The following is a 7,374-nucleotide window of genomic DNA, read 5'->3' as shown; positions in this document are numbered from 1 at the left end:
AAGGTGTTTGTGGATTTTTTTATTTATTTATTTTTCTCTTCATTCTTAAATGAAGAGCTGATCCTGTTTATGTGAGAGGGGCTTCAAATTTTGTAAGAGATGTGGCTGCATCTTTGGGAGACGTTGATTTGATTATATGTCCTTGCATTGACTGTCGTAATATAGATCGTCACTCAAAAAGTGTTGTAGTTGATCACCTTGTTATAAGGGGAATGGATGAGGCATATAAGCTACAATCTGTATGATATCATCATGAAGAATTGAATTCAGCGGTTGAAGGTGACAGTGACAACAGATTCAGCAAGTGGAATGATGAGATTTTTAGGTTATATGAAGCAGCTGATGAGTTTATGGCTGACAAGTTTGGTAATATGGCTGACTTAGGTGATAGTGGAGAGGGTGAAGAGAAGAAAGAAGATCATTTTCTTGCAAAACTTGCAGATGCTGAAACACCCTTGTATCCAAGTTGTGTCAACCATAGTAAGCTTTCGGCTATAGTAACACTATTCAGAATCAAGTCAGAGAATGGTTGGTCTGATAAGAGCTTCAGTGACCTGCTAGAAACATTGTCGAAGATGTTACCAAAGGATAATGTGCTACACACATCACTGTACGAGGTGAAAAAATTTCTGAAATCATTTGACATGGGTTACCAGAAGATTCATGCATGCGTCAATGATTGTTGTCTATTCAGAAAAAAGTACAAGACGCTTGATAAGTGTCCTAAATGCAAGACTTCTAGGTGGAAGACTAACATGCAAACTGGTGAAGTAAACAAAGGTGTTCCACAGAAATTATTAAGATGCTTTCCGATTATACCAAGGCTGAAGAAAATGTTCAGATCAGAGAAAATGGCCAAGGACTTAAGGTGGCATTTCACTAACAAGAGCAGTGATGAAAAACTTCGACACCCTGTAGATTCAGTTACTTGGAATCATATGAACGACAAGTATCCTTCTTTTGCAGCTGAAGAAAGAAACATGCAGCTTGAACTTTCCACAGATGGATTTAATCCATTCAATATGAAGAACATCAAGTATAGTTGCTGGCCTGTTTTGCTAGTAAACTACAATTTGTGTATGAAGAAGGAGAACATCATGCTTACGCTACTGATTCCTGGACCACAACAACCTGGTAATAGCATTGATGTATACTTAGAACCTCTTATAGAGAATCTAATTCATCTCTAGAACAATGGAGAGTTGATATATAATGCCTTCAGCAAATCTACTTTTACACGTAACTCAATGTTGCTTTGGACGATTAGTGATTTCCCGGCCTATGGGAATCTTGCAGGATGCAAAGTAAAGGGTCAAATGGGCTGTCCTTTCTGTGGGAAAAATACAAACAACATGTGGTTAAGTTCAGCCGAAAACATGTCTACATGAGTCATAGAAAGGGTTTGCCACCAACACATAGTTTCAGAGGAAAGAAGTCGTGGTTTGATGGTAAAGCTGAACATGGGAGAAAGGGAAGGATATTAAGTGGCCAGGAAATTTCTCAAAACCTGAAAAATTTCAAGAATGACTTTGGAAATCTGAAAAAAATCTGTCCGTAAGAGGAAAAGTACAGATTGTACTGGAATGATGTCTGATAGTGAGGATTTATCCACTGATTCATCTGAGGATGAAGATGAGGAAATAGAAGTAGACGAGGATGAGTTATCTAGATGGAAGAAAAGATCTATTTTTTTTCAATCTACCTTATTGGGAGGTATGCTAATAATTTACTATCGTGATTATTTCAGTTTCATATTTTTTTTCGTTTTGTTCTTGTATGTGTTGGTTAGGATCTTCCGGTAAGGCATAACTTAGACGTAATGCATGTGGAGAGAAATATGGCTGCAAGTATTGTATCTACTTTGCTACATTATGGGAAATCAAAGGATGGTCTTCAGGCACGTAATCTGGAATATCTGGGTATTAGAAAGGATTTGCATCCTAAAACACAAGGAAAAAGAACATACCTTCCAGCAGCTCCTTGGTCATTGTCGAAGACAGAGAAGAAAGTCTTTTGTAGGCGAATTTTTGACTTCAAAGGACTAGATGGCTACTGTTCAGACTTATCGAAAGGCGTATCATTAGACGACTGTAAGATCACCGGTCTGAAATCACACGATTATCACATTTTAATGCAACAGTTACTTCCTATTGCACTTAGAGGTTTGTTACCAAAAGGTCTTAGGATAGCAATTGTACGCTTATGCAAATTCTACAACCACTTGTGTCAGCGAGTAATCGATAGAGAGCAGCTTTTGGTAATGGAAGCTGAGATCGTTGAAACGCTCTGCATGTTTGAAATATTTTTTCCTCCAAGTTTCTTTGATATAATGGTGCATTTGACAATACATCTAGGAAGAGAAGCACGGCTAGGTGGACCAGTCCATTTTAGATGGATGTACCCATTTGAAAGGTATAACTTGTCTTTTTTTCAGTAATTGTTTATCTTTTCTTGTATTGAGCTGTCTTGGGATAATCAATGTCTTGTTGCTAATCTACTTTTACACTTTTCAGGTATATGATGGTTCTTAAAGATTTTGTAAGAAACCCGGCAAGACCTGAGAGGTGTATGGCCGAGTCATATCTCGTTGAAGAATGCATTCACTTTTGCAGTGAATTTTTGAAGAAGACTACAAATGTAGAGGAAAAACTAGATAGAAACACTGAATATGAGAATAGTTCTATACTAGAGGGTCGCCCAATATCTGCAAGCACTTCAATTACTCTTACTGAAATAGAGACGAAAATTGCACCTTGCTGTTATACAAAACGTGGCTATTGTTGATCCTTATGTCGAGAAAGTTTCTATTTTTCTATTTCACTTGTCATACCTTTTCTTTTTTCTAAAATCTGTATGATTATTAATTCTTATTATTAAACTTGTACAAGTGAGCACCTTCAGTACCTTCAAGACTCAAATGGGAGATGTAGATCTGATGCATCACATTTATGGAAGATGCATACAGAAAAGTTTGCGGATTGGCTAAAAAAAAGGCAAGTTATAATTTATCTTAATTTTCTGCATTTATATTATGTTTTTGACTGTATGTGTCTGATTTGTTTTTTATTTTTTTGGTAGATCCCGCTTGATTCAGATATACATGAAGAAACACTTAAATGGTTGGCTTATGGTCCACGTAGTTCAGCTCGGTCGTATACATGATATATTGTTAATGGGCAACGGTTTCACACTAGTTCAGTTGATAGGAAAAGTCAGAATAATGGGATCTTGTATGAGGCTACAACAGTATGTAGGTCTAGTGCGAAAGACACCTCACAAGTAGTTGATATGGTGTCATACTACGACAGATTAACAGATATTATACTGCTGGATTAATGGGCAGTAATTGGGTAATGGGCAGTAATTGGGTAATGGAGTGAAGGTAGATGATGGTTTCACACTAGTTAACCTGAATCATAGTCAGATCTCATTCTTAAGAGATCCATATATTTTAGCTTCGCAAGCAAAGCAAGTGTTCTACTCAAGGGAAGACGAGACATCAAGTTGGTATGTTGTTATGAGAGGTCCTTCAAGAAGATACATCAGTAATGAGTTTGATGATGGAGTTGTAGACATTGGGTCGTTGCCATCAACTGTTGATATGGAAGTTAATTTAGATGAAGCTGAGACAGCCAGTAGGGATTGTGAAGGGATGTATGTTTGAAACTAATTGGTTTGTGTTTTCTTTTAAGCTATGTTTAGCTATGAGAATTCTAATTATATATATGATAACTTTATATATTTCTAAAGGTTGGTTTTTTCTTTTTCTTATAAATCTGTTTGGTTTGAATTCTATTTGTATTACCTTGGTGATCATTGTTCTTATTCAGGTTATTTGCAGATTGTGTATTTTAGTTCTTGTTTTTCTTGCTTGTCTGATATATGTCTGATTGTTCATTGTTTGTTTTTAGTTGTTTGGTTGTTATTGACACATTGTCTTAAGTCTTTTCAGGTGAATTAAAATGGGAACTAACAAGAAGGGTATAGCAACAAAGAATAATAAGAAAACTCAGGAAGACAATGATGAAGCATAATATGTGTGTACTATTAACCCACCACCTGAAGAACATTTAGCTGACCAGCATCATATAGAAGATGAGCAGATGGTAGATGATCCAAATGCTGAGAAAGGATTGAATGATGATGAACAGCCTGAAGGTGAGGTTCAATTATCTGAAGAAGTTCAACCTAAGCGTAAGAGAAAGCGAGGACCAACAAGGATGAAAGACATCGCCAAGAATCCAAATGATAGGATACGAGTAGACTACAATCTCATGGGGGATCCAATCGGTAAAGGATCAATTAAGATGGCCTCATACATGGGTGCATTGATACGAGAACACGTTCCGTTCATAATTCCCCGTTGGCCAAAAGTCCCTGAAGATTTGAAGACAGTTCTCTGGAAATCTGTCCAGGTGATAGGTTATTTACATTGATATTTAATTAAGTTATAATGTATGGATTTCAGTTTATAAATCTAATCTACTTTTGTCTTTTATTTGATTGCAGGCCAAGTTTGAATTAGATGAGGAGTACCAAAAGACTGCAGCGCTTCATCAGATGAATTGTATATGGAGGTCATCGAAATCAATATTGGTTAAGGCTATTAGGGAAGCTGAGAATCACCAAGAAAGGATGAAGCTGCGGCCTAAGAATGTGGAACCAGCTGATTGGTGTAAATTTGTCAAGCTCAAAACAAGTGTTGCATTTAAGGTATTAAATTTCAGTTAAGTTTTTGCTGAGATAGTATATCAATATTAACAATCATTTAATTTGTAAGGTGGTGAGCGATAGCTACAAGGCAAGAAGGCAGAAACAAATTCCTCACACTACAAGTCGCAAAGGAATTGCTAGACTAACTGAAGAGTTGGTAAGCATACTAAAATTATGTTGCTACTTTTCATAAGTTTTAATATTCTTTCAACTGATAAATACAGTTTTTTGGTATAGAAACAAAATAGTTCAGATCCATATGAAGTGACAAGGTTAGATGTGTGGGTGAAGTCGTGTACCAAAAAGGATGGGACACTAGTGAATACTACTGCTGCTGAAAAGATTGTGAGTTGTTTTTAAATCTATAAATTAACTTATTTTTAAATCAGTTGTAGTTTTTATTTTATTATGATTGTTGTTACATATTAGCATATAAATATATGTAAATTATGATTTGCAGAAAAAGGCAGCTGAACTTATGAAGTCTGCTGGTAGTCCATCATGTACAGCATATGGACCAGGAGATGCTCTTACCCAACTTTTAGGTCCTGATAATCCTGGTCGAATGAGGGCAGTGGGTAGAAACATGAACAAAACCAAACTATCTTGTTTCCAAATGAAGCATAAGATTATTACTGAAATGCAAGAGAATCAAATACATCTCCAGCAAACAGTCCATGAGCTACGAGATGAGATTGACAAACTAAAGAACCAAGTTAGCTAGAGGCTTTAATTTTGTTTTGTTAACTGCTATATTATTATATGTTCGAATTAATAACTTTTTATATATGTTGCAGAGACAAGAAACTAAGACTGGTGAAAACTCAGCAGCAAGAGTAAGTGTTGTAATTTATAAGTAAGTATACATATTTCTTTATAATTACTTAGAATATGACATGTTTTTATTCTACTAACTATTTTGTAGAGTGTGAACAAAGGATCACAACCTAAGTGTGTCTTGATTGATTGGACTGGTGATTATACAAACGTTGCTGAGGGACGCATTATTTCTTGTGATCCAAAGGATATGGTGAATAACAATCCATTAGGCCCTTACGATCTTAAAGTACTTGTTGAGACTGCTACTGTACCAGAAGCATCCCTTTGGAGACCTGCTCATCAAATTTTCACAATTGAGAACGATGTTGGGCATATGATTGCCTGGCCTGCCAAAAAGTGTGTTAATCTAGAACAGGAGCTACAACAAGATGATATTGCAACACTGGTAAAGGTTTTTTTTACTTTGTCATGACATGATTAGTATCAGTTAACATACTTAGGTTATTGTCACAATGTGTTTGACAGGGTACAAGGAAAGATTCATTGAACAAATGCAAACTACTCGACTTGTCGAATGATGATGTAGTTGTTGCTGAAGTACGTTGGCTATCAAAAGATCCAAAGGCATTGGTGAATGGACTTCCAATTGGACCAAAGGCTGTTAAAGTATTTGTTGATGAGGTGCATCAGTCCGAGACATTTATATGGAGGGCTCCGATGGAAGTGACATACCTTGAGGACTGTTTACTGTCTTTTGTTGCATGGCCTTGTTGCAAAGTTGTATTTGAAAACACCAACACAGATGGAACATGTCAGAAAGCTCCAGTTCGTAAATCTGCATCAATTGATCAATGAGGAGAAAAATCAGCATCAGCAGTTCTATAGAAACAGGTGATAAGTCCCATATTGATACAACTACAACAACATGTCAAAAATCTACAGCAACAAAGACGAAGTCTACAGCATCAGGTCAAAAATCTGCAGCAACATCAAAGGAGAAATCATCTGCAGCAGATCCTAAATCAGGAGAGAAGTCTCTAACAAAAGGTTCAAAATCTCCTGCAACTGAAATTGAACTAACTTCACAGTCCCCTCTTCGGAGATCTCCGGTAAATAACAACACATGTTATGAATTTATTATAGTTAATATTCTCTCTTTATTAAATGGTTTATATTGTAAACATGTCAGAGGAAAAACATAGGTGGAGGTATGAAGGAAAATCAGAAGTGTAAGCTGATGGATATTAGCGGAAAGAAGCGGATTGTTGCTGAGGGACATGTTCATAAAACTGACCCGGATCATAAGGTCCACTCTGTTACATTGGGTCCTAATGCTGCTAGTGTTTGGATTGAAAAAGTGAAGGTAGATGATGCAGCAGTCTGGAAGACATCAGATGAGATCGAGTTTATGAGAGATGCACTTGGTTCACCTATCGCTTGGCCAACTGATAAATTGGTTGTCTATTGACTGGTAGAAACTGAGGTAAGTGTTAGAAATTGATGATTGTGAGTTGAGTATACATGTTATGCAGATGTTATTACAAAACTAATGATGAAAGAAAATTTCTTTGCAGGGAGTGAAGTAACTTTGGTCCAGCTAGTCTAACTAGCTACTTTTGTTTAGTTTAAGAATGTGTTAAAGAACTATGTGTTTTGGATTCAAACTTATGTTTTATGCTATATTGGTTTCAGACTTATGTTGCTTCTTTTGGATTCAGACTTATGTTGCTTCTTTTGGATTCAGACATGTTTTATGGTTTCAGACTTATGTTAGATGGTATTTTGGATTGAGACTTGTGCAGTGAAGGATTTATATTTTATTAATTATATTATGCAAATTATAATAATAGATAGCTATATTAAAATACATATAACAGCAGA

The 7,374-nt window shown here is 36.1% G+C and overlaps 1 pseudogene; it reads left to right on the top strand.

Moving 5' to 3' along the window:
- The first annotated feature begins 4,220 nt into the window (after positions 1-4,220).
- On the top strand, positions 4,221-6,961 carry LOC147941826 (uncharacterized; annotated as a pseudogene).
- Positions 6,962-7,374: the final 413 nt, after the last annotated feature.

This window comes from Camelina sativa, chromosome 7, assembly GCF_030686135.1.
Source record: "Camelina sativa cultivar CO46 ecotype springtype chromosome 7, ASM3068613v1".
In the NCBI taxonomy this organism is placed as follows: domain Eukaryota; kingdom Viridiplantae; phylum Streptophyta; class Magnoliopsida; order Brassicales; family Brassicaceae; genus Camelina; species Camelina sativa.
Note: the sequence above shows the minus strand (reverse complement) of the source record. Positions and strands in the feature narration are given on the sequence as shown.